Source organism: Eleutherodactylus coqui, chromosome 4, assembly GCF_035609145.1.
Source record: "Eleutherodactylus coqui strain aEleCoq1 chromosome 4, aEleCoq1.hap1, whole genome shotgun sequence".
In the NCBI taxonomy this organism is placed as follows: domain Eukaryota; kingdom Metazoa; phylum Chordata; class Amphibia; order Anura; family Eleutherodactylidae; genus Eleutherodactylus; species Eleutherodactylus coqui.
This window is the reverse complement of record NC_089840.1, coordinates 96289746-96316982: the sequence shown is the minus strand read 5'-3', so window position 1 is coordinate 96316982 and position 27237 is coordinate 96289746. Positions and strand designations below refer to the sequence as shown.

At 46.0% G+C, this 27237-nt stretch overlaps 2 protein-coding genes and 1 pseudogene across 3 annotated transcripts in view; all 3 read left to right on the top strand.

Moving 5' to 3' along the window:
- The window catches only part of LOC136625585 (arylsulfatase H-like), a 381691-nt gene that overhangs the window by 19762 nt on the left and 334692 nt on the right, over positions 1-27237 (top strand). The window lies entirely within an intron of this gene.
- The window catches only part of LOC136625584 (arylsulfatase H-like), a 111757-nt gene that overhangs the window by 5154 nt on the left and 79366 nt on the right, over positions 1-27237 (top strand). The gene's annotated exons all lie outside the window — the stretch shown is intronic.
- Positions 1-27237, top strand: part of LOC136626513 (arylsulfatase H-like) — a 41257-nt pseudogene that overhangs the window by 5138 nt on the left and 8882 nt on the right.

The following is a 27237-nucleotide window of genomic DNA, read 5'->3' as shown; positions in this document are numbered from 1 at the left end:
TCACTCACAAAGCGGTCAGCAGGGAGGCAGAGAGGCTACAGGAGATTTCACTCCTCACTCTGTTCCGCTCCTCTCCATTGACATAACATAGCAGCCATTCAATACTGAACAGCTGCTATTTACACTGAATGATCATCGTTAAGCTCATTCTCCATTGTTTATGCAGCATAAACAATGGATGATGAGCTGAACGATGATTGCTCAGTGTAAATGGCATCCGTTCAATACTGAATGGCCGTTATGTTAGGTCAATGGAAAGGGGCGGGGAAGAGCGAGGAGAGAAATCTCCTCCAGCCTCCCTGCCATGAGCCAGCGATACCAGCTCCCATGCAGCAGCACGAGAGAGAATGTGCGGGGACGAGTGTCTGGCATTGTTTTCCTGACATTCGTCCCTTTTAAATGGGCCTTAAACTGGGGAACAGTGTGGAAGAGGAAATTGTGTGAGTAAAAAAATATATTCCTCAGCTACTAGAGATGAGCGAGCGTACTCGCTAGGGCAAATTACTTGAGTATTGACTTATGTGAGTACCTGCCCACTCGTCTCAAAAGATTCGGGTGCCAGCAGGGGTGAGCGGTGAGTTGCGGGAGTGAGCAGGGGGAAGAGTGAGACAGATTCCCCCCCCCCCCCCCCCCCCCCCGTTCATTCCCGCTCTCACCTGCTGCTCCCTGCCCCCTGCCGGCACCCGGATCTTTTGAGACGAGCGGGCAGGTACTCACATAAGGCAATACTCGCTCGAGTAATTTGCCTTAGCGAGTACGCTCGCTCATCTCTACCAGCTACCCATCACCTCCCTGAACAGCAACTTAACTTAGTTTATCGCGTTGTTTGGAAGTGATAAGCTCCTTTTAAGTATGATAGGTTTTGAAACTTTGCTCTTCTTAATAAATGGTATAGTATCTGTCAGCTTATTGTCACCTTCTCCCTTTCACAATAAACTAGCATGTGTCCCTGAATTGTGACAGCAGTGGCCGGACACACATGCATGCCACAACACTATTCACTTCAATGGGAACTGCCGGAGATAGCTGAGTTTAAGTGCTCGGCAATCTCCAGCAGTCCCTTTCACTTTAAAGGGAGTCTGTCATCAAATACACAGTCCCCTTCTGCCATCCTAGTATTGTACAGTATGATAATAGATCTCTAAAATAGGCCTTAGAGCATGAAGAAAAAGATAAAGTACTGCAGATATCTGTGAAGACCATTGGGGCGGTTTCCTCCAGAATCAAGCTGTCCTGTCATTATAAGCTAGCTTCCATGGCATCCCTGGCATGTGCAGAGCACTGCTGAAGCTGTGAAGCTGAGGCCAGCACATCCTGGATCTCTGTGCATGTGTCGGATTCTGCCAGTGGAGGCTTGTAATGCTAGAACTGCATGACTTTGGACAACCTCTTTAGAAAGTCATTTCTATCCTACATAGCACTATAGTACCAGTTTAGAGACCGTATATTTGATTATACATTCCCATTATCTAATTATGTACAGCGTCTCAGAACAGTAAAAATGTAATTACATTTTACCCCCCTTGAGTTGCCCCATAAAAATACTTACAAGGAGGAATGCATAAAGATATGTATATAAAATCATCTGTTTCATATAAAAACCTTTGCTTAAATTTTCCATTAAGAGGTTTAGATTTTTTTAAAAATATCCAAACTTTCAGTTTCATTCCCTGTATGTGTTAGAATAGACATTTCTGTAGCAATTATGGGCACTTTACATCAGGTGGCTGTAACACTGTACATGAGTTATTCCTGCAGAATCAAGCAGTCCTGTCATCATAAGCTAGCTTCCATGGCATCCCTGGCATGCGCAGAGCACTGCTAAAGCTGTGAAGCTGAGGCCAGCACATCCTGCAGCGATGTGTCAGCAAAACAAAGCAGCATCCAAGGTGCAATTGATTCCAAATCACAGCTCTCCTTCCATCATATCTGTGCTTTATTGTGCAAACTTGGTCATTACAGCGACGGCCGTTTCGACCCTCACAGGGGTCTTCTTCAAGACGGTTTTGCTGGATTCTCCCGGAGCAGGCTTGTAATGCTAGAACTGCATGACTTTGGACAACATCTTTAGAAAGTCATTTCTATCCTACATAGCACTATAGTACCAGTTTAGGGACCGTATATTTGATTACAAATCAATATAATAGAAGAGAAGCAGCATCTACGGATCTTTATCTCAACACTTTAATTAAAACAAGACAAGACAAAGACCTTTATAAGGTTGAAAGGTTGTTTTATGCTGGATAATTAAAGTGTTGAGATAAAGATCCGTGGATGCTGCTTCTCTTCTATTATATTGATTTCTGCTCCTTCTGGTTCAAGTGGATCCAGGACTGGCAAAGAAGTGCGCATTTTGTTTGCCCGGTTATTTCCTCCCTCTCTATATTGAGGTTTGGCGTGTGCTGTCGTCTCCCGTTCTCTGGTGGCGTATATTTGATTACACATTCCCATTATCCAATTATTTACGGAGTCTCAAAACAGTAAAAATGTAATTACATTTTAGCCCCCTTTAGTTGCCCCATAATACATAATTAGAGATGAGTGAGCACACTTGTCCGAGCTTGATGCTCGTTCGAGTATTAGGGTGTTCGAGATGCTCGTTACTCGAGTCGAACACCACACGGTACTCGAGTCAATTGCATTTCCTTCTCCGCATGTTTAGCGCCATTTTCTAGCCAATAGACATGCGGAGAAGGCATTACCACTTCCTTCTGTCCTGCTGTGACGTGGCAGCCCTATCCCCCCCCCCCCCCCCCACAGTAGTGAGTGGCTGGGCTGATCAGGTGACCGTCGAGTACTTAAAGTGGTCCCGCCTGCGGCTCGCCTCAGCCGCATGCTGGTAGAGGTTAGGGATAGTGCTGCTGCTGATATAGGGACAGTGTTAGAGTAGGATCCTGTCGTCAAGAACCCCAACGGTCCTTCTTAGGGCTACATCTGACCGTGTGCATTACAGTTGTGCCTGGCTGGGAGCAGTAGTGCAGCAATTTTTTTTTTTTTTTAAGCATCTCTGGCTGTGCAGGCCATTTCAACTATAGCGTTCTCAGTCTGCATTGCATAACACAGAGTTTAAGGACAGAGCAGCTTCTATAGGGAAAGTTATACAGTTCTGATCCTCCGTACAAGAACCCCAATGGTCCTTCTTATGGCTACATCTGACCGTGTGCTTTACAGTTGTGGCTGGCTGGGAGCAGTAGTGCATTAACTTATGTATTACTCATCAAGGCCTGTTCCCAGCATTTCCGTAATAGCATTCTCAGCCTGCAGTGCCGTGCACCTAGCTCTCACCATGAAACTGCACTCTAAAATTTCCTAGCCTACTGCAAACTACTTTAGTTATACCTTTCTGTGTGTGCTGTGCATAATGCAGAGTTTAGGGACACAGACACTTCTATAGGGAAAGTTATACAGTCCTGATCCTCTGTGCAAGAACCCCAACGGTCCTTCTTAGGGCTACATCTGACCGTGTGCTTTACAGTTGTGGCTGTCTGAAAGCAGTAGTGCATCAATTTTAGTATTACGCATCTAGGCCTGTTCCCAGCCTTTCAGTAATAGCGTTCTCAGCCTGCATTGCTGTACAACCAGCTCACTGTGAAATTGCACTCTAACATTTCCTAGCATACTGCAAACTACTTCAGTTAAACCGTTCTGTGTCTGCAGTGCATTAGACAGAGGTCTCACCGCTAAACAGTACTGTAATATTACCTGGGCCACTGCAAACTATTTCAGCTCTGCCGCTGTGCAGAGCATCTCACAATACCTTTTCCTTGGTGGGGTTGAGATAGCCGCAGTTACCAGCACTATCCACTGGCTTTAGTCTTCTCCCACTCCACACAGCCTCTATTATCTACAAGTCTCTGCGAACAGTAAATTACCCCTAGTTATCAGCGCAAGACAGAGGGTTAATTTTTTCAAGTCACAGCATAGAGCCTCCGCTATCTACAAGTCTCTGTGTGCGGTGAATTAAGCCACAGTTGTCAGTCCTGTACAGTGGGGTAATTTATTTGGGCCCTGCTCTATTCTTAATCCGCCATCATGAGGAGCAGGGGTAAGGGTCGAGGACGTGGGTGTCGGTGTCCAAGGGAGGGTGTGGGTACAGGCAGAGTTCCTGGGCGTGGTGAATCACAGCCGGCTGCTGCGGGATTAGGAGGGAGGCAAGTTTCTGGGCTCCCCGGCTTCATATCACAATTTACGGGTCCGCGTGGTAGACCTTTATTACAAACAGAGCAGTGCGAGCAGGTCCTGTCATGGATGGCAGAAAACGCATCAGCATCCAGCAATGTATCGACCACCCAGTCTTCTATGCAGTCCACTACTCCCGGCCTAGGTACTGCAATTCTGAATCATCTGGCTGCTGCTCCTCCTTCTTCCCAGCCTCATCACTCCATGAAAATGACATTTTCTGAGCAGGCAGACTCCCAGGAACTGTTCTCAGGTCCCTGCCATCAGTGGGGAAAAAACGGTTCCTCTCTCACCTGAGGAGTTTGTCGAGACCGATGCCCAACGTTTGGAAAGTTCCCGGAGTCTGGGTGATGAGGCTGGGGACTTCTGGCAACTGTCTCAAGAGCTTTTTGTGGATGAGGATGATGAGACAGTTGTCTGTCAGTGAGGTAGTAGTAAGAGCAGTAAGTCCAAGGGAGGAGCGCACAGAGGATTGGGAGGAAGAGCAGCTGGACAATGAGGTGACTGATCCCACCTGATTTGCTAAGCCTACTGAGGACAGGGCTTCAGAGGGAGAGGCAAGTGCAGCAGCAGGACAGGTTGGAAGAGGCAGTGGAGTGGCCAGGGGTAGAGGTAGGGCTAAAGCGAAGAATCCCCCAGCTGTTTCCCAAAGCACCCCCTCGCGGCAAGCCTCCATGCAGAGGGCTAGGTGATCAAATGTGTGGACGACTGACGAACAGTGGTGTGCAACCTGTGTCGCACCAAGATCAGCTGGGGAGCCACCACCACGAGCATGCGCGGGCATATGATGGCCAAGCACCCCACAAGGTGGGACGAAGGCCATTCACCGCCTCCGGGTCACACCACTGCCTCTTCCCCTGTGCCCCAACCTGCCACACAGATCCAATCCCCCTCTCAGGACACAGACATGAGCACCTCCCAGCCTGCACCAACACCCTCACCTCCACTGTCCTCCACTCTATCCAGCAATGTCTCTCAGTGCAGCGTTCAGCTGTCGCTAACACAAGCGTTGGAGCGAAAGCGCAAATATGCCACCACCCACCCGCATGCACAAGCTTTAAACTTGCACATTGCCAAATTATTCAGCCTGGAGATGCTGCCGTACAGGCTTGTGGAAACGGAGGCTTTCCAAAACATGATGGTGGCGGCGGTCCCACGCTACTCGGTCCTCAGTCGTCACTATTTTTCCCGGTGTGCCGTCCCAGCCCTACACCAGCACGTCTCCCACAACATAAATCGTGCCCTCACCAACCCGGTTACTGGGAAGGTCCATTTAACCACAGACACGTGGACAAGTACTGGCGGGCAGGGCCCCTATATCTCCTTGACGGCATATTGGGTGAACTTGGTGGAGGCTGGGACCGAATCAGAACCTGGGACCGCTCACGTCCTACCCACACCCAGAATAGTGGGTCCTACCTTGGTGCTGGTATCTGTGGCATTTTATGCCACCACCTCCAAACCCTCCCCCTCCTCCTCTGCCACCTCAACCTCTGAATTCAGAAGTGCCAGCAGTTGGTAGCTCGCGGCGCGTCAGCACAGCGGTGGGCAAGCATCTGCAAGCCATGCTGAAACTAATCAGCTTAGGTGACAAGAGGCACACGGCCCCCAAGCTGCTGCAGGGTCTGACAGAGCAGACCGACCTCTGGCTTTCGCTGCTGAGCCTCCAACCGGGCATGGTCGTGTGTGACAATGGCCGTAACGTGGTGGTGGCTCTGCAGCTCGGCAGCCTCACACGTGCCATGCCTGGCCCACATCTTCAATCTGATGCTTCAGCGTGTCCTAAAAATCTACCCCCACTTGTCTGACCTGCTCGGCAAGGTGTGCCGCGTCTGCGCACATTTCCGCAAGTCCACAATGGATATTGCCACTCTGAGGACCCTGCAACTTTGGTTTCAGCTGCCAGAGCACCGACTGCTGTGCGACGTGCCGACACGCTGGAATTCTTTGCTGCACATGTTGGCCAGGCTGTACGAGCAGTGTAGAGCAATAGTGGAATACCAGCTGCAACATGGGCGGCGGAGTGGTAGTCAGCCTCCACAATTCTTTACAAAGGAGTGCGCATGAATGGCAGATATCTGCCAGGTCCTCTGAAACTTTGAGGAGTCTACCCAGATGGTGAGCTGTGATGCAGCAATCATTAGCGTTACCATCCGCTGCTTTGCCTGCTGAGAAGTTCGCTGCTAAGCATAAAGGCAGACACTTTGCGGTTGGAACGGGATATGAGGGATGAGAGTATGTCGCTTGATAGCCAGACCACCCTCATGTCTATATCTCAGCGCGTTTTGGAGGGAGAGGGGGAGGAGGAGGGAGAAGGGGAAAGTGACAGCTGGCCACACTGCAGAGGGTACCCATGCTGTTTGCCTCTCATCTGTCTAGAAGATATGGGCTGAAGAGGAGGAGGAAGATCCTGAAAGTCATCGTCCTAGTGAGGACAGGCTGTACAGCCTTCTTGACCCACGGTATAAGGAGAACCTTTCCACTCTCATTCCCGAAGAGGAAAGGGGTACGAGAGTGATGCAATACCACAGGGCCCTGGTTGAAAAAGTGATGCTAAAGTTCCCATCTGACAACGCTAGTGGCAGAAGACGCAGTTCGGAGGGCCAAGTAGCAGGGAAGGAGCGGGGATCAGGCAGCATGTCCAGCGCAGGCAGGGGAACACTCTCCAAGGCCTTTGCCAGCTTTATGGCTCCCCAGCAAGACTGTGTCACCACTCCCAAGTCAAGGCTGAGTCGGAGGGAGCACTGTAAAAAGATAGTGAGAGAGTACATAGCCGATCGTACCACCATCCTCTGTGATGCCTCTGCTCCATACAGCTATTGGGTGTCAAAGCTGGACATGTGGCACGAATTTTCGCTGTACGCCCTGGAGGGGCTGGCCTGCCCTGCGGCTAGCGTCTTGCCAGAGAGGTGTTTAGTGCAGCTGGGGGAATCATCGCCGATAAGCGTACCCGCCTGTCAACTGCCAGTGCCGACATGCTTACACTCATAAAGATGAAAAAAGGCTGGATTTCCCCAGACTTCTCTTCTCCACCGGCAGAAAGCAGCGGAAGCTAATGATTCTTTTTGCTGCAACAGGAGAAAAATGCATCCTCTATCACCACAAAAAAAGGAGGAATTAGCTTTGTCAATCTCTCGGATATTATTACTCCTCCTACTTCTCCTCCTAAAACAGCATGTCCTCACACTAAACCGCCAATTTTTCTGCGGCCCAAAAGGCTCTGTTTAAAATTTTTTTTTACAAAGTTTCAAAAGTATTGAAACTTTAACAGAAACCAATTTTTTTCACAGGGCTGCCTCCAGGCTCTGTTACAAATTAAGCAACAGCGAGCTGTATCTTTAAAAAATGTTTATGGGTTTCACCTGCCCTCGCGGTTGAGCAATTTTTCAAGGGTGCACTTGTACTCTTGGTACACCAATTTTTCTGGCCTTCGCCTACACTCTTGGTAACCAAATTTATCAGGCGTTCGCCTATACTCTTGGTACACCAATGTTTCAGGGGGTCGCCTAAACTCTCTTGCTACAGACATGTTACTGGGGTCTCCCTATGCTCTTGCTACAGAAATGTTACTGGGGTCTCCCTATGCTCTTGCTACAGAAATGTTACTGGGGTCCGCCTATATTCTTGCTATAGAAATGTTACTGGGATCCGCCTATACTCTTGCTACAGAAATGTTACATGGGTCTGACTATACCTTTTATACTTAATGGTTTGAGGGGTTCGCCTATACTCTTGCTACAGAAATGTTACTGGGGTCTGCCTATGCAGTTTCTACTGAATGGTTTGACGGGTTCGCCTATACTTTTGCTACAGAAATGTTACTGGGGTCCGCCTATGCTGTGAGTGCACAAAGACTTGCCATCGCGGTGTTTTACCTATCTGGCACAAATACACTGACTCACTTGGTCAGAAATGTGGGCCAAGGCCGAGGTCCTTGGCGAGGTGAAACTCTGCCATGTTTGGGCACTTTGATTTCTTACTGTGTAATACCATCTTTGTGCACCCACAGCATAGGCGAGCCCAAGGAACTCAAAGACTTCCCATTGCGGTGTTGAGCTATCTGACACCTACACAGAATGAAGTGTGTGGGGACCCATGGATTTCCCATAGCTATTTAACTCACGGCACCTTGGGTCACACAAGGTGGCGGCTGGAACCAAGCCTGACCCAGGGCCCGCTCACGTACTTTCCACACAGAGTATTGCGGGTCCTACCTCGATCATGGTTTCTCGGCCTTATTATGCCACCTCATCCTCCTGCTTGAGGTCTGGGGATCACCGCTGGGCAACATGTATCTTCTCTCGTGTTACCACAGTTATCTGAGACCGTGGTTTGGGCTAAACAAAAGGAGCGTTACTGCATTAATGAGACTTCACAGCTGCACTAGCATCCGTGTCCGCTTTATGCCCACGATAAATGAGGGTGTGAGTCGAGGCCGAGGCCCTTGGCATGGTGAAACTGCCATGTTTGGGTGCTCTGATTTCTTTGTGTAATACTTACCTTGGGTTCCAGGGGCTCGCCTATGCTGTGGGTGCACAAAGACTTCTCATAGCGGTGTTTTACCTGTCTGGCACAAATACACTGACTGACTAGGGCAGAAATGTGGGCCGAGGTCCTTGGCGGGGTGAAACTCTGCCATGTTTGGGCACTCTGATTTCTTCCTCTGTAATACCATCTTTGTGCACCGACAGCATAGGCGAGCCCAAGGAACTCAAAGACTTTCCATTGCAGTGTTGAGCTATCTGACGCCTACACAGAATGAATTGTGTGGGGACCCATGGATTTCCTATTGCTATGTAACTCGTGGCACCTTGGGTCACACAAGGTGGAAGCTGGGACCGAGCCTGACCCTGGGACTCTCACGTGCTTCCCACACAGAGTATTGCTGCATTGTGGAGATGTGTAGAAGTGCTGGCACCTGAGTCCCCTTTATGCCCTCGTTTGCGGCTCCTGACAATTTTGTGACGGAGGTGGCATGGGATAGGAATGATGATCGTACGTCAATTCATCAATTCTCAACAGCATTGTGGGCTATCGCCCACACTTTCAAAGAGGGTCACTGCCTGGCCCTGCCAACCCCCTGCAGTGTGTGCCTCCAGTTCCTCCTCATCCAGTACGCACTTATAAATAGACATGAGGGTGGTGTGGCTATGAAGTGAGCGTGTGGCATGAGGGCAGCTGAACACTGTGCAGGGAAACTTTTGTGTGCGCTGTGGACGCAGGGTCGTGCGGAGGGGTTGGACTGCAATGCCAGCATGTAACCCAGGAGAAGAGGCAGCGGTGTCACCCACAGGCAGTGATTTGTCCTTGGTTGCAGGTAGTGTGGTGCTTTGCTAAGATGTGCCAGCGTGTGTGCCTTGCTAATGAGGGTTTGTTCAAAGTAAATTGTTAGGGGGCTGACCACCAGGCTCTTGCCCCCATTTTGTCTTAATAGTGGGACCTGGGAGCCTCAGATGCAGCCACGCATGCTGCCCCTGCCCTTCCCTATCCGTTTCTGTGGTGTTTTCATGACTTTCTGATGGTTTCTGGTGTTTGACAAGTCATCAGCTATGCGGAGCATCGGTCTCATACACAAATGCTCGAGTCCTCCATTGACTCCAATGGAGTTCGTTACTCGAAACGAGCTCTTGAGCATTAAGAAAAGTTCGACTCGAGCAACGAGCACCTGAGCATTTTGGTGCTTGCTCATCTCTATACATAATACTTACAAGGAGGAATGCATAAAGATATGCATGTAAAATCATCTGTTTCATATAAAAACCTTTGCTTAAATTTTGTATTAAGAGGTTAAGACTTTTTTAAAACATCCAAACTTTCAGTTTCATTCTCTGTATGTGTTAGAATAGACATTTCTATAGGAATTATGTGCACTTTACATCAGGTGGCTGCTTTATTGTACATGAGTTATAATCGAAAATGTTATGTTGGTATGGACACATGCAGTGGAGCTCGTGTTATAAGTTCGCTTGGTTCATCCGGAGGACTTCCCCCTAATGAGACTACATTTGCCTCAATACTGCAGAAACAAGGCTATTCTACTGGAATCCTAGGTAATGTTGAAGACTGCACTAACGTCATCCATACAGCCAAAATGCTCATTCTTTTTGTTCATATTCCTTCGCCCTCTAAAGACATTTACATGTTGTTCTCTCAATAGTCTTGTTTGGCCATGGGTCCGCATCTTGCTGCAAAAATTCTTGCTGGGGGATCCAACCCGACCGTCTGCAGGTGGCCTAATTTTTAGTTTTCAGAAAGTCTTCTACATTAGTGGTTCTCAATATGAGCATTATTTCCCCCTGGGGGGCATTTTACTTCTCAAGGGTGTGGTAGAACGAAAAGGGGCGGCAGAGGGTGTTGGAACATAAAAGGTTTGGTAGGGCATTCTAGGTTTGCTTTGTCGTGGTTTTTTTTTTCTTTTTTTTTTTTTTTCCTTCTCTCTCGTCTAGTAACTATTTTTCAAAAAATTATTAGTGATACCTTGGTTTTTCATTGATAATCCATCTGAAAACTATCGGTGAAATCCGAAACCGACGACAACCGAGACAATTATTTCCATATGAATCGCTTACATATAATGGGAGTTGTGTGCAGTCTGCGCGCCTCAATCATAATAATGTACTAGCTGATATACCCGGGTTTGCCCGAGTTAATTTGGTCCTGGTGTTTATCTGGTGTTCACACGGAAAATCTTATGAAGTTGTGGTTACTTTACAGATACCGGAAAAACATATGTTCACCATTTTGCATAGTTCACTGCGTTACCCAGAAAACACCATGGGGAGGTAACCATGCGACGTTTCCTTAATATAAAATGACATCAGGAAGTGAGAGATTTAGATTCCATACGTAAAATTTGCACGCTAATTCTTTTGCACTTATTATTGAATAATCGAGTTGGGACCCATTAACTTTTCCTATTTATGACATAATCAATGCCCGTGCCAAATTTCAAGTTTCTATGACATTGGGAAGTGAGAGAATTAGATTTTGTGCGTAAAATTTGAATGCTAGTTCTTTTGCGCTAGAATTGAATCAAGTTGGGACCCATTAACTTTTCCTATTTATGACATATTCAATGCTTATGGCAAATTTCACGTTTCTATGACATTGGGAAGTGAGAGATTTAGATTATGTATGTAAAATTTTGATGCCAATTCTTTTGCGTTAGAATTGAATAATCGAGTTGGGACCCGATTTTCCTATTTTGGAGATAATCTATGCTTGTGCCAAATATCATGTTTCTATGACATAAGTTGAAGTTGGAGAACTTTTAGCCAGTCAGCCAGTCAGTCCTTTCGTCTAGATGGATGGATGGATGACCTTTATAACTCCATGATTTCTGCTACAGAGCAATCACACTTCATAACATTGAATAACTTACAGCACAACCTAACTCACTGTATTCCAAAATGCCTCTGATTGGCTGGAACTGCCTCAATCTTTCACTTATTTAGGTCTCTGGGAGTTGTAGTCTAAGTTGACACCAAGTGTCTTTTCAGAACACTGATATAAACGCTAACTCCCAGAGACCAACACAAATGAAAATTTCAGCCAATCAGCGGCATTATGCAATACAGTGGGTTAGGTTGTTCTTTTGGTTATCCAGTGTGATTGATCTGTAGCGGAGTCATGGAGTTATAAAAGTCATACATCATTATATGATAGAGCGACATAAGCAGTGCATTCTTGAAGCATACTTTATAAAAATGGCTGAGAAGAAGAAATGCCGTCAATATTCAAATGAATACTTGAAATATGGATTCATCCCTTCTCCTACAAATGGACAGATTCCCTTATAAAAAGGCATTTTCAAATGAAGCTATGAAGGCTTTGAGACTGAGTAATCACCTTGCAAAAATACATTCAGACAAAGTGGGTAAGTCTATTTAATTTTTCCAAGGTTTAAGGTCAAAGTTTGAGAACAGCAGCACAAAGGCCTTCTTGCTTCCTATAAAGTCTCTTCATTAATAGTGCAATGTGGCAAATCACATACTATTGGGGAAACACTTGTGTTAACACAGTTAGAGATTGTCAGTACTATGCTGGGGCCTGACGTGTGTGTGCTATGGTGAAATCAATTTCTTGAGTAATGACACAATTACAAGAAGAATTGATGAGATTGCTGGAAGAGATTCTTTTGGACTTTTAAAGAACACAGAATTTGTAATGCTAATTGACAGGTCAATGGTTAGAGACAATGAAGCATTGCTGCTAGCTTATGTTCATTTCATTAATCAAAATGAAGAGTTAGTGTAGGAACTGTTGTTTCCCAGAAATTTAACCACCGACATGAAAGGCTCCTCCATATACAAAAGAGTGGAAGAAAAAAACATCCCTTTAACAAATGTACTTACTAAGGCAACCAATGGGGCTGCATTCATGATTGGTCAATTATCGCCGGTTTTTTAGCCCATTTAAAATCTGCTATACCTGGCGTAATGGCAGCCCACTGTGTGATCCATGGGCAGCACCTTGTTGCTAAATATTTATGTGAGAGATTGCATGATTCTCTGTGCAATGTAATTAGATAAAAGCAGACTTTGAATAAACATCTTTTCCGCAAGCTCTGTCAAGACCATAACTAAGAATTTGAACATCTATTCCTACACACCAAAGTGAGGTGGCTGTCAAAAGGAAAAAATGCTGACGATGCTTCTACAAACATTTTGACACAGTAGTCAAGTTTTTTTCAGCTAATTGATGCAGTCTTTGTGATGCAATTGATCTGCGACGTCTAGATGTTGCCTATCTTGCAGACATATTTGACAAACTCAACATAGTCAACACAAAGTTACAAGGAGACAAATTAACTTCATTAAGGTTTAAGGTATAATCTCTTTCCTCTTTGCCAAACTGGACCGTCATACCAATAACCTGAGTTGACACAAGCGCTATCAATTTCCGAGTCTTCAAAAAATTGCACACGAAGACAAACTTCAAGATTGTTAGGGATTTGATGTGGATCCACTGTGTCGCCCAACCAGTAGACAGAACAGACCAGCACGGTAGACAGCAGATTCTGGAAGCCCAGATGCTCACTGCTGGAAGGCGTGACTTGGAATGCAAGGTGACTAGGAGATCTAGCCCTATGCTGGAAGCAGGAGATAGGAAATTCCTGTCTATCAACAGCAGAGAATTCACCCTGACAAGGGCAGGTCTGCGCGGGAACTAAGGCGCTGATTAACCCTGACAGGACTGATCACCAGGAAGCCAAGAAGTTGGATAACCCCATGCCATCTGCAGAATCAAGGAGTGAGCAAGTTCAGGATCAGGATGGAAGTACGAGAGCAAACTGAAGACAAATGATAAACTGCAAACACAGGAACAAACCGGACAAGTGCATATATGAGCTCATACACCAACACTGCAGCAGGGGCTGTTAGGTCTGAGGCCTCTATATAGTGTTGAAGAGATAACCAACAATCTGCAGCTGGGTGGAAGAGGCAGAACCAGTTTAACCATGACAGTGCTGGAAAAAAGGCAATCCGATTCAGAGCATTATGCCCACGACTGCCAGACCTAACAAGATCCAAACTTAGACATTTTTTTTGCTCATACCTCAAACAAGCCAAAGAAGACATGCAAGCTAGGTTTCATGATCTATGTATGCTTGAAATACCAACGGGGGTACTCAAACCGTTTACAGAAGACACAGGAGAATTTCATCCCAGATTACAAGAGCAGTTGATCGACTTGAAACACCATAGCAAAGCCCAAGCACTTTTGTAACAATGTCTCTATGAATGGTTTTGGGTGAAAGTGAAGAATTCTTATCCTATCCTGAGGCAGGAAGTTAAATTGCTCGTGTTAGCTTTTCCATCTTAGTGGAGAGGGGCTTCAGCGCAGTTCAGCAGCTCCTGACCACAGCAAGAAACAAACTTCAGATATGTGTAAGGTGCAACTTGAGACTACGGTTGACGAAGATAGAACCAGATATCGCAAAATTGGTGGCCGCTTATCAGGCTCAAGGCAACCATTAATGAAACAGATTGATCGTGGCAAACATTATTAGTTGAATTTAATTGTTCTTGCATTTCACTTAGTCTTCTGATCATTAAGGATTAAGGTATATCTTTCACTTTCTTTATAAGTTGTACATTTTTTATTGAATGATAAAGATGTATTATTGCTTGCTTCCCCCCCCCCCCAAAAAAAAATTATCTTCTGCAATAAAACCTATGTATTATTGTATCCACAATTAATCTGTTTTTAAATATTTAGCATCTACATTTTAGCAGGTAAGTATAGCTGACTAAAATACTTATTTGGTAATTTTTAGAGACATGTTTTCACAACTAATGCTAATCTGTTAATACCTAAGGGGGGCGCTTGGCTGAAAAAGGTTGAGAACCACTGGTCTAGACAGCTCACTATCTGGCAACAGGCTAAAGAGACTCCTGTGATCCACCCCCGGTGCTCGGGGCAAAGGGTCATAGACAGATACCTAAGCAGTATCCCCAATCTTCTCCATAACCCTTGCGCCTCCCCATATCAGAAAACACACTTGCTTCCACCATGCCGCAACATAAGAGCAATCAGGATAAAAAGGACAAACCCACTCCAGTGCTCACACAATCAATCCCAGAAGACAATCTCTTAAAGTATCATATTCAGGAAATGGAACAAGGATCGCCGTATGGCTCTCCAAGACACAGCCCATCTCATTGATCAACCTCAGACACACTACAAGCTGCCACAGTGACACAAGAAATGTCCAAATTCCTCATGCCGGTGTTTGACAAACGTTTGGAGGTGCTTCACACCTCTATCCTCTCACTTATCACCACAATGCCGCAAAAATTAAAGAACTAGAAAATAAAGCGAGTTCTCACCAGATCTCAGTCTCCAACTTGGAACAGTCCATTACCAGATGTCAGGAACTGGGGAAAAACTTGAGGATTTGGAGAATCGAGACCACAGAAACAACTTGCGCTTCATAGGTATCCCAGAGAACATAATGGGCTGTGACTTGCTTACTCTCCTGATAGAGGAGCTCCCTAAAGCTCTATCTCCAGACATGCCCATTGATAACACCTGTATAGAATTGAACTCCTCCAGATGCAAAAACCCAATGGCCCAAGCAAGTAATAGCAAGATATTTGAACTGGACGGTTAAGGAAAACATCTTTTTCCTTCTTTCTGCCACCGCCCCTTTTCCCGATATATCACCTGAGGAAATTTATATGGGGAGAAGTTTGGAATGTATGTATCCAAGCTGGATTAGATAAGTTATATGGAATAATTCTCATGAAAAAGTGTTATTGCCTTTTATTGAACATTCATATTCATAATGTCATTGTAATACAACAAATATATTACCAGCTTACACTTTGTCATGTAGAAAAGAGTTTGATATTTAAATGTTTTTATTAAAGTGACTTTATAACAAGTCTAATCAATGATTGGGAATAGGAAACTAAGCCAGAAAACCATGCACAGACAGACTGTTTCAAGGTGATTGCCCCTCATCAGTGTGCGCAGACTTCTGGCTTAGTCTGTGAGAGGCCAATGACGTGGGTCAGAAGCAGTGTCGTGTCTCCTTAAGGAGAACAGCCAAAAGTGTCTACTCTCCTCTAGGAAATGTATGCAAATGAGAAAGATGAAAAAATACCTCTACAGCGTCTGTGCAGCCCGCACCAAAGATAGGACAGGTCCTATCGTTTCACGCAGCACAGACCTTAGATGCGGGAATTGTAGCCACGCATGTTCTATCTTTGTTAGATGCGCTAATTTAGCACGTCTAACAATCAATCATGTCAAACTAGCTCCACTAGTACCTATCGAACAGTGCACTTCTCATGAGCTTAAATAGCGCTTCTCTGAATGAGGCCTTACTTTAAAGATTAGGACAGAATGAGCAGAGTCATCTCATATTGTTGGAATGCCGCAGATTATTTTACAGGTTTAGGCCTACTGCACACGGGCGGAAATTCTGCGGCGGGATACAATGCGCAATCCTATGCAGACGGCCACAATTTGTCCGCGTGAAATTACACGTGGAAAACAAATCGCGGCATACATCTATAGAAATGTCACTCCTGGGCCGCCGGCTTTGCTCTGCGCATGCGCTGGCTGGCCGGCACATCAAAGAGCCGCGGGAGAGGTGAGCGCCGCACTGGACCCTGAAGGGGGTCGGGATCCGACCCGGCTGTCTGCAGGCGGCCTTATTGTACTGCTGATGGGTTAATTACTAGAGTTGAGCGAACATACTCTGTCGAGCTTGATGTTCGTTCGATTATTAGCATACTCGATGGTGCTAGTTACTCGAACGAGCATCAATGTGTGTTCAACCCCGCCCCAGTTTTTCCCCGGCGTCATCCTGACGGCATACCTGGAGGTTGCACCATGACCTTGTAGGGACAGGAAGCAAGAGACTTTAAAAGGCTCCTCCCATTCTCCAGTGCTTCCTGTCCCTACAGGGACATGCAAGAGGAGCTCCCTCCAGGGAGCCGCAGGATGACAGCTGGGGGACGGTCCACAGGGCTGCTTCCTTCCCCCCCCCCCTCCCCTCTCTTCCAAGCAGGCTGACAGTAGGGCTGACGGTCCACAGGGCTGCTTCTCTTCTCATCTCCCTTCGGATGTCAGCGCGGTCCAGGAGTACGGCGGGCCATAGGTCTGACCGCCCGGGGTTCACCGTCGGAGCGGCGGACCAGAGGTCCTTGAGTCCCCTCCTTCCTCCTCCAGAGCTCCATGCAGCATTTTTCAGCCAGGGAGAGCGGCAGACCACAGGCTCAGATGCCTCTCTCCTCCAGGCATGCCGACGCGACATCGGGGGGGCGGAGCCGGTGACGTCAGACGCCGTCGGCAGAGCCCGGAAGTGGCGGGAGATTTAAAAATGGAGACCCCCCCCCCCCCGGCAAGCTTCTACTGACAGCACACCTTCAGTGAAGGATTAATCTGTCTATCTGGTTCTGTCTACGCTAGCTGGCATCATGACTACAAAGGAATCAGAGATGAAAGCCCTGCAAACTAAGTGTGACTTGTTGCAGAGATAATATGCTTAGGGATTTAGCATTGTGTGGGGTTTTTTTCCCTTATGTGCATGCATATATCTTTGCAGGACAGGGAATCCACCCGGTCTAAACAGGACCTTAAGAAAAGACACAGGAAATGCGCCCTGTGTCTTAAAAAACTGGACGAGGCGTATAAAAAGCCGCTATGCCCTGATTGTACCTCCAAGATCCTTACGGATGAACAGGCTGCATTTAGGGAAGATATTAGATCCCTGGTTAGAGAGGAGGTCCGGGCATTGATTTCCAGTCTCCCCCCAGCTCAGCGGGAAAGAAGGGCCGCTAAAAGGTCTAGCCACATACCACTAACGAGCTCAGAGTCTGAACAATCCCTGGGCGACCTGTCAGATGGTGAACTCTTTGACCGTCCCCCTGACGCCAAGGATGAGAATAAAAAATACTATTTCTCATCTGAGGACCTGGATGACCTGATCAAAGCAGTCAGGGATACTATGAAGGCCGAGGATGTTGTTGAGCCAAGGTCCGTACAGGACGACATGTTCGGCGGGCTCAAACCAAGGAACCGCATCATCTTTCCGGTAAATGATACCCCGAAAAAAGTGATCACGGATGAATGGCCTTGCGCAGACAAACACCTCTATTTGTCCCGCGAGTATAAAGAGAGACTCCGTTTCGCGGAGGAAGATGTGAGCATCTACGAGGATGTTCCTAAGGTGGATGCACAGGTAGCCAGAATGGCCAAAAAGACAGCCCTACCGTTTGAGGACTCCTCTCACCTTAAAGACCCGATGGACAACAGGGTAGACGCCTTGATGAAACGGGCCTAGCAAACAACGGCCTATACGCTGGAGTCCAATATCGCAGCGACTTCTGTGGCAACATCAATGTTCCTCTGGTTAGGTGAACTCGACGACCAGATCAAACAGAAGGCCCCTAGAGATGCGTTACTGGAATGCATGCCTCTACTAAGATCAGCAACAGGCTTCCTGGCAGACACATCTGCCGAATCTATGAGGCTGGCGGCCAGAAGCGCCGCATTGTCTAACATGGCCAGGCGGGCGCTCTGGCTGAAAACGTGGAAGGCAGATACGGCATCCAAAGGAAGGCTGTGTAACATTCCTTTTCATGGCCAGCATATCTTTGGCGCGGACTTGGAGGAGATCCTTAAAAAGGCTACCGACAAGACCCACAGTTTTCCGGACCAGGCGAGAACGGGATTTCCCCACAAACATCAGCCATCCTTCAAGCCATATCGGGGCAAAGGAAAGATGGGGCGCTGGTCTTACCCCAAAGGAGGCAGGGGTAAGACAAAAACAACCACTACCCCCGTAGAGGAGTACCAGGTGGGGGGCAGACTACTGAATTTTTCCCGGGAATGGCAGGAGATTACAGATAACTCGTGGGTCCTGCAGCTCATAGCCCAGGGGTACAGAATAGAATTCTTCACCCGGCCCCCTAATTTCTTCAGTCACCCCCACGCAATCCCCTGCCTTACAGGATATCTTTAAAAACGAAATTTCTAAGCTGCTGCAAATGGGGGCGGTAGTTCGGTTCCCCACAGTAGACCAGGGCCTGGGATTCTACTCACCTCTATTCTTGATCAAAAACCAAACGGCAGTTTCCAGATGATCCTTAATCTGAAGGGCCTGAACAAATTTATTACCTACAAAAGGTTTAAAATGGAAACCGTCAGGTCAGCAGTAACTCTGCGTACTACCACGTCCCAATCCTGCCAGTACATCACAAGTACCTGCGGTTAGCCATCAGGATAGGAAGCTGTGAACGCCATTTTCAATTCCAGTGCCTACCTTTCGGCATTTCTACGGCACCCAGAATATTTTCTAAAATAGTGGCAGAGATGGTGGAGCATCTCCATGTAGCAGGCTTAAATATCATCCCATACCTGCACGATTTCCTTGTAATTGCTTCCTCGCCGAAGATCCTCAAAGAGGATACCAGCCGAGTCATCTCCCTGTTTCAAAGACTGGGGTGGATAGTTAACTTCCCTAAGTCTAGTCTTTTCCCCGAGACGCGGAAAACCTTCCTGGGGGTACAGATAGACTCTGTGTCGCAGACCTTGTCTTTGCCTCCACCCAGGCAGGAAAGCCTTAGACTGGCAGCACAGAAATGCGGCCAGAAGAAACAAATAACAATTAGGGGCGCAATGAGGCTCCTGGGCCTCATGACCTCTTGTATCGGCATTATTCCTTTGGGCCTAGGCGCACTCAAGAACGCTACAGAGAGCCATCCTGGGCAACTGGGATGGGGCAACAACCTCCCTGGACATCAGGATGCCCATGTCATCATCGGTCTTACAGTCCCTCTGCTGGTGGCAGTCAACAGACAATCTAGAAGCAGAGTCCCCATGGGTGGCAGAGCCCTTCATCTCTGTAGTCACCGACGCAAGCCAGTCTGGCTGGGGAGCGCAAGTGGGGCAGCGCCTGCTCCAGGGCGAATGGGGTCCGACGTTGCGTGCCCAGACCTAAAATTTCAGAGAACTTAGGGCCATCTGGGAGGCACTTCACAGGGCTCAGGATATCCTAAAGAAGAGACATGTTAAGATCTTCTCCGATTAATGTGACCGCCATTTCACTTATTCGCCACCAGGGAGGCACCAGAAATTTTCACCTGCTGAAATTAACAGCCCGGATCTTCCGATGGGCCGAGACCACGGTACAGTCCCTGACAGCGGTCCATCTCAAAGGGTCCCAGAACCAGACAGCTGACTTTCTCAGTTGAAGACGCCTAGACCCCGGGGAATGGTCTCTGAATCAAGAGGAATTTCGTCTTATTACAGAAACCTGGGGCAACCCACAGGTGGACCTGTTCGTGAGCAGCAAAAATTCAAAATGCTCCGCCTACTCTTCCCTAGATCCGGGGGACAGGGCCAAGGGGTTAGACGCCTTTTCCCAGAGTTGGGACTTCAGTCTGGCGTAAGCCTTCTCCCCCCCTCCCCCCCATACTTCTGATCTCGAGAGTTCTTCAGAAGGTCCAGCAAAGCCATATCACGCTGATCCTAATCGCCCCATATTGGGGGAAAAAGGGCATGGATTCCAGTACTCCTAAGACTCGGCATCACGGAGCTAATCCGCTTCCATCCAGGAGGGATCTCCTAACGCAGGGCCCAGTTTTGTGCCCCAACTTAGAGAGACTGAACCTTGCAGTTTGGATATTGAGGAACAGACGCTACTAAGACAAGGTCTATCCTCCCAGAGTTATTGCGACTCTACGCCAGTCTCGCAAACCTGTGACCTCAGCTATTTATAACAAAATCTGGAAAAAATTCTCCTCCAGCAGGGGGCTGGAAGTCTCCAATCTCGACACTTCGGTGGCGGAGATTTTGGACTTCCTCCAGGAGGGTCTAGATAAAAACCTGAGACCAGGAACCCTGAAAGTACAGGTATCAGCACTCTCGGACATTCTAGACCAACCCTTAGCGGATCATAGACTGATCCGCAGGTTAATGAAAGTGGCAGAAAGAATGAGGCCAGTTAGCCGTAGTATGGTCCCCCCCTATGGGACCTAAACCTAGTTCTCCAAAATCTCTGCAAAGACCCCTTCGAGCCCATCGATTAGATACCAATTAGGTTCCTCACCTTTAAAACCGTGTTCCTGGTAGCTATCACAACAGCGAGGCGTGTAAGCGAGCTCCAGGCCCAATCTTGTAAGACACCTTACCTACTAGTCCAGGACGATAAGGTCATACTAAAAACAGACCCCTTTTTTATTCCGAAGGTAGCCTCAAAATTCCACAGACAGCAAGAAATTATTCTCCCATCTTTCTGTCAAAATCCCAAAAATGATAGGGAAAGATATTACCATAGCCATTCTATGCTACTTAGAGCAGACATCATCCTTTAGGAAGGCTGACTGTCTTTTTGTTCAATTTCAGGGGCCGGGCAGAGGAAGAGCAGCTTCTAGGAGGTCCTTTAGCCGCTGGATAAAATCCACCATCCAGCAGGCCTACTCTTCCTGCAACAGACCTATCCCGGAAGGACTCAAGGCCCATTCAACCAGGCAGTATCCTGCTCCTGGGCAGAGAGGGCTATGGCGACGCCGGACCAAATTTGCAAGGCAGCCACATGGTCCAACCTGCACACGTTCGCTAAACATTACAGGCTGAATACGGACCTCTCCTCCGATCTCTCGTTCAGGAGAAAGGTCTTGCAAGCAGTGGTCCCTCCCTAAAGAGATAATCTGGTATACTCCAGGTATGCCGTCAGGATGACGCCGGGGAAAAGGAGTGAATTTCTTACCGAAAATTCCTTTTTTCCGAGTCATCCTGACATGCCGTATTTCCCTCCCAAAATTCACACATTTATATTTACGTTTATGCAGGCACGAATCTGTAGCCTAGAGGCTCCTATGTCGGACATTCCTTTTTATGCGGAAAATTTGTGCATATTATCGTTTTAAGTCGATAATAGGGAGGTAGGGAGAGAGTTAAGGAGAGAGAGGGAGACACGAACCAAGAAAAAAAAAAAAAAAAAGCTTGGGACCCGGCGTCCCACATACAAAAATGCTCGAGTCTCCCATTGTAGTCAATGGGGTCCGTTACTCGAGTAGAGCTCTCGAATTTTACGAAAAGCTCGACTCTAATAACACGGACCCGAGCATTTGGGTGCTCGCTCATCTCTATTAATTACATCAAGATAGCAACATTATTCACATAGACAATGTTCTGTAAGCGTTTGATCACACTAGTGTTTTCATGCTGTTATAAATGTATTGAAGCAGAGAGTATTAAGTTTAAATCCATTTCTGTATTTTCTGTCTCTGTACTTTTGATCCAATGTGAAAAACAAAATAGAGTGCTGTGCTTTTATTTCCAGTTTTGGAAATAAAATACAGATGGATCCTTTTTTATTGCATAGTAGTCAATGGGAGGTGCATGGAGCTTGAAGACAATCCATTATTCATTTCCAGCTTTGTTTATGTATCTTCAATGAATGTGATTCAACGGTTAGCTGGGGTCCTAGGTTCAAATCTCAACAAGAGCAACATCAACTTTGAAGAACTCCTTACAGCCATCACCCTTTGATTTGAACCTACAATTCCAGTACTGCAAGGGGGCAGTGCTAATTATTGTGCTACCATGCTTTAGAGGAGAAAACACAGTGAGAACATACAACCTCTATGCGGGTATTGTCCACAGTCAGACATGAACCTAGTGCAAGCTGCTGAGCCATAAAGCTTCTTCCTTCTCTCTCCTGCGAAGATATTCTCATTCTCCTTCTCTTCGTTCCTTCTTTTTCACTTCTTCTCCTCCTGAGGAGGAAAGAGGAGAAAGATAAAGAAAAATCATTGTGGCTTAGTCATTAGCAGTTTCCTTGCTGTGCTGGGGTTCTAAGCACAAATGTGACAAAAGACATCATCGGTATGGACTTTATATGTTCTCTTTGTGTTTTTTGTTCTCCTCCTCCTCCAGGGAAAAAAAGCAAGAACAAGCATGGTGGCTCAGTCATTAGCACTATTGCATTGCATTGGCGGAGTTGTACATAAAAAAAAAATTAAAAAGTTACAGGACTTTGAATGCAGCGATTTAGAAAAAAAAAAGATTTCCAAAAAAAGGGGTTCTATTGCAGAAAAGTGGAAAAACCAAAAAAAAGTAAGAATTTTGGTATTGTTGTAATCGTAGCGACCTGCAGAAAAAATTGATTGTGTAATTTATGCTGCATGATTAACGCTGTAAAAAAAAAAAAAAAAAATCTATGTCAGAATTGATGCGTTTTCTGTCCCTGCTATCATAAAAAAAAAAATAAAAGTTTTACAATATAGTCAATGTACCCAAAAGTGGCACCGATAAAAAAACTACAGTTTGCCACGCAAAAAACAAGCCCTTATATGGCCGCATCGACAAAAAATAAAAAAGTTAAGACTTTTGAAAAATGGAGAAGAAAATCCGGCAAAAATCGTTGCTTCCTTAAGCCCAAAATAGGCCATGTCATTAAGGGGTTAATAAAACTTGATCAGTCCAAAAAAATACTACTATAAACATAGCCTAAGAAGCTGTATCTTTTCTCCAGATAGGTTTGGGAAATAAAGCAAAGCTAGAAAAATAACGCAAACATTTTTCTTCTATTTAATTTTACTAATTGTAGTTAAAATGTATAAATATGTATGCTAATACAACTGCAGATAAATGCATGATGCATTCACTTTAGGAAACTCTGTAATACTGTATATTTTATCCCCACAGACTCTGGACAGTCCCTCAATATACTCCTTATTAAGTCTCTGAAACAAGTTATTTCCCTATAACCATGTCCTATGCTTTAACTGCTGTATCTTTTTCATCATCAGGCAAATGGCATCTTGGGATGAATTATGAATCTCTTAATGATCATTGCCATCATCCTCTTAACCATGGCTTTCATTATTTCTACGGTATGCCGTTTACCCTCATCAATGAGTGCCAGCCCGGAAAGTTGCCAGAAATGGATGTCCCTTTTCGAGCACAACTGACACTTCTTACTCAGATTATGGCTTTTGCTGTGATGACGTTAGTGATTGCCAGATACAGTAATATGGTCGCCATCAACTGGAAGATCATTTTCTACAGCGCACTGTTTGTCATTTTATTTTTTATCACATGGTACTTGAAATATGGTTTTGTACATTACTGGAACTGCATAATAATGAGAAATCATGAAATCATTGAGCAACCAATGAATGTCGAAGAAATGGCATCTCAAATGCTGAGGGAGGTGCTACACTTCATTGACAGGTATGTTAGCTTGGCTTTTAATCTACAACAAAATGCTGTACAGTATTTGGCATCATGTCTAGATGACTCTGCTGATTAGAATATGCTGTGGGATGACTTTGGAACCCAATTGCAGAGGTATATGTGTTCATTTGTAAAAGACAGGGCTTTAGACGTGATTGACTTTTCATCCCTTGCTGGCCAGTGAAGTCAGTTTTAAGGGCTCCTTCACATGAGCACTGCGATTTGCCAGCTGCGCCACAGCTGCAGCGCAACCAAAAATCGCAAGAACATGAGGCAGCCGTGACTAAGTCACGTCTGCATCTTCTGTTTATGCACCCATTTAGACCGCCCAGGTGCGGCAAGTATACACCGCACCCGGTATACCGCTGGGTAGGGGTAGAGAGTTTAGCTCTGCCCCCTCACCGCCCCTTGCTGACTGTCAGCAATGGGAGAGGGCGGGGTGAGGCAGGAACTAGTGTGCTAATCTCCCGCCCCATCACAGCCCCTCCTCTTGCTGGCAGCCAGCAAGGTGCGGAGCCTCTGCTAAACTCCCTCCCACCTTCTTCTTTGGCAGCTCCTATAGAAGTCCTGCAATGCCTTTATCATAGCGAGCATAGGTGCTATGATGTAAGTCCCCCCCCCCAAGAGACACAAATTGTGTAAAAAAGAAAAAAGTAATGTACAAAAAATAAAAATGTAAAAAAAAAAACTTTTTTGTGCTTTTTCTCATATTAGCATAAATAAATAAAATCCTACATATTTGGTATCCTTGTGTCCATAATGCGTACAATAAGTTGAACATTCTTTTTATCCCGCATGGCAAAAAGTGTAAAAAAAAAAACAAACAAAAAAAAACGCTAAAAAACTTCGCATTTTGCCCCCAAAAACACAAAAGTGATCAAAAAAGCCGTATGTTACCCAAAATTGTACCAATAAAAACTACAGCTCGTCTTGCAAAAAATTAACCCTCACAGAGCTCCGTCCATGGAAAAAAAAAAAGTTATAGGACTTTGAATGCAGCGATTCAGAAAAGTGGAAAAACCTAAAAAAACATAAGAATTTTGGTATTGCTGTAATCGTACTGACCCGCAGAAAAAATGTAGTGTGTCATTTATGCTGCATAATTAACGCTTAAAAAAAAAAATCTATGGCAGAATTGATACATTTTCTCTCCCTGCTATCATAAAAAAAATATAGTCTCTGTAACCAAAAAGGACACAAATAAAAACTACAGTTTGCCACGCAAAAAACAAGCCCCTATACGGCCGTGTCGACAGAAAAATAATGTTATGGCTTTTGAGAAATGGAGATAAAAATCCGCCAAATCATTACGTCCTTAAGCCCAAAATATGCCATGTCCTTAAGGGGTTAAAGAGCATAAGAGGAGGGTAATATGTAACAGTTAGCTTGTATCCTCCTGGTTTGCAGCCTCCGTCTTTCTCCTCCAGACCATCCGGAGCTCAGAGCTGCAGCCGTTACCAAATTACAGGCAAAATACCAGAGCGAAGAGGAAGGGCTGGACCTACGTCCTGGGAGGGCCACCGTGCTTCCTGCTGCAGCCTTTCCCGCTAACGCATAGGGCTTCTAGCCTCTATACTTGGTTACGATTGGTGGAGCAGGAGATGACAGCTGCTGCCCCACCAATCACTGTGGACAACAGAGGGGAGTAAGGAGAACTGTTCGTGTCTCCCTTCCTCTCCGACAGTGGCTGAAACAACGTACAGCTGCAGATGGCGCAAACCCCATGACCTACATCAAAACAGCGACCTGGGCATCAGCCCCGCTACGCCCCTGAGATATTCCCATTCGGTATGTGCTTTATTCTGGAACACTGCTGTATTTCAGAAAAAAACATTAGGGTGCACGCACATGGGCGTATGCGTATTTCAGTCCGTGAATAAGCAGCACATTCACTTGCCAAAATACGCTGTTGCCCTGTGTTTTTCTGCCTATTGGCAGTCTCTTTGCATACGTAAATACACAGCATATAAAAAAGAATGCATAAAATCACATTAAGGTGGTGCGTAAATACGCAGCATATAGGCAGGTTTTCTACATATTTTCTGCAAACTTACACATCCCAATTGATTTCAATGGGCTATTAGGTGCGTATTTTGCACTAATATACGACACACCCCTCCCCCTTGCATATTTTTGCACCTCCCATAGACTTCCATGGGGCTTTTGCTGCACAAAACGCAGGAAAATAAAGCCTGTCCTATTCTTTTACATGCGCGCGCAAAATGCATATATGAGAACGAACCCATTGAAATCAATGGGTTCTATTCTCTGTGTTTAGGTTTCACAAATTTTACGCGTGCAAATACCTGTGCAAACACGTTTATGTAAAGAAGCCCTTAACCCTTTCCAATCCACTGTTTGACGTCTGAAGACATTCTGATTGAAGGCTGTACTGCTCCGATGTCAGAAGACGTTCAGCAGGGTATTCTTACTGTATGTTAATGGTTGCTCTGTTGTCGGGGGGCCTCTCCAGCATGTCCCATACCGCAGTACTGGCTCTAGCCAGCAGATGGTGCCATTGTATAACGGCAGAAAGAGAAGGCCCCCTAGGAAATCCTGAATCCAAAATTGGATTGCAAAGGGTTAATCCTAGAATTTTAAAGGCATTGTACTACATGAGTACTTCTTTCTAGAAAGACACCAAAAAAGACAACTTCACACACAACACATGCGTTTTCGCACAAGACTCAGTGCTGCGTATGTATGTGCCTTTTTAGCTTGGTAATAAGCGTATGTTACTGTACTTTTTATGCACACAAGCATGTTTTCGTTGTGCGCACACCCCGATTTAAATTATTTTACCTAATGATGTGTACTTTATGCAGCTTAAAATCCTGAACTATGAAAGTTCAGGGTAAACAGCAGCCATTCAGTATTGAACGGCTGCTGTTAAAGTTAAAGGAGAGGGGCAGGGGAGAGCGAGGAGAGTAAAGGAGAGGGGCAGGGGAGAGCGAGGAGAGTAAAGGAGAGGGGCAGGGGAGAGCGAGGAGAGTAAAGGAGAGGGGCAGGGGAGAGCGAGGAGAGTAATCTCCTCCAGCCACCCCACTGTGAGCCCACAATACTCCCTCCTGTGCAGCAGCATGGGAGTGAGTACATGCAGGGATGAGTGTCAGGCATCATTTGCCCGACAGCCATCCCGTGTAAATGAGGCTTTACTCAGGAACCATAAAACCTTCCCTCCCTTAGCAGTGGCTTCTTAAAAATGTTTGTATTTCTGTGATAGTATTCTTTTAGGTGCAAGTTAATCACATCCATATCTGTGCCTTGTCATAAGTATGTGTATATAAATATACCTCTTCAGATCTATTTAATTTAAGCATGAAGAAGAACCCTGTGTTGGTTCGGAAGCTCGCATTA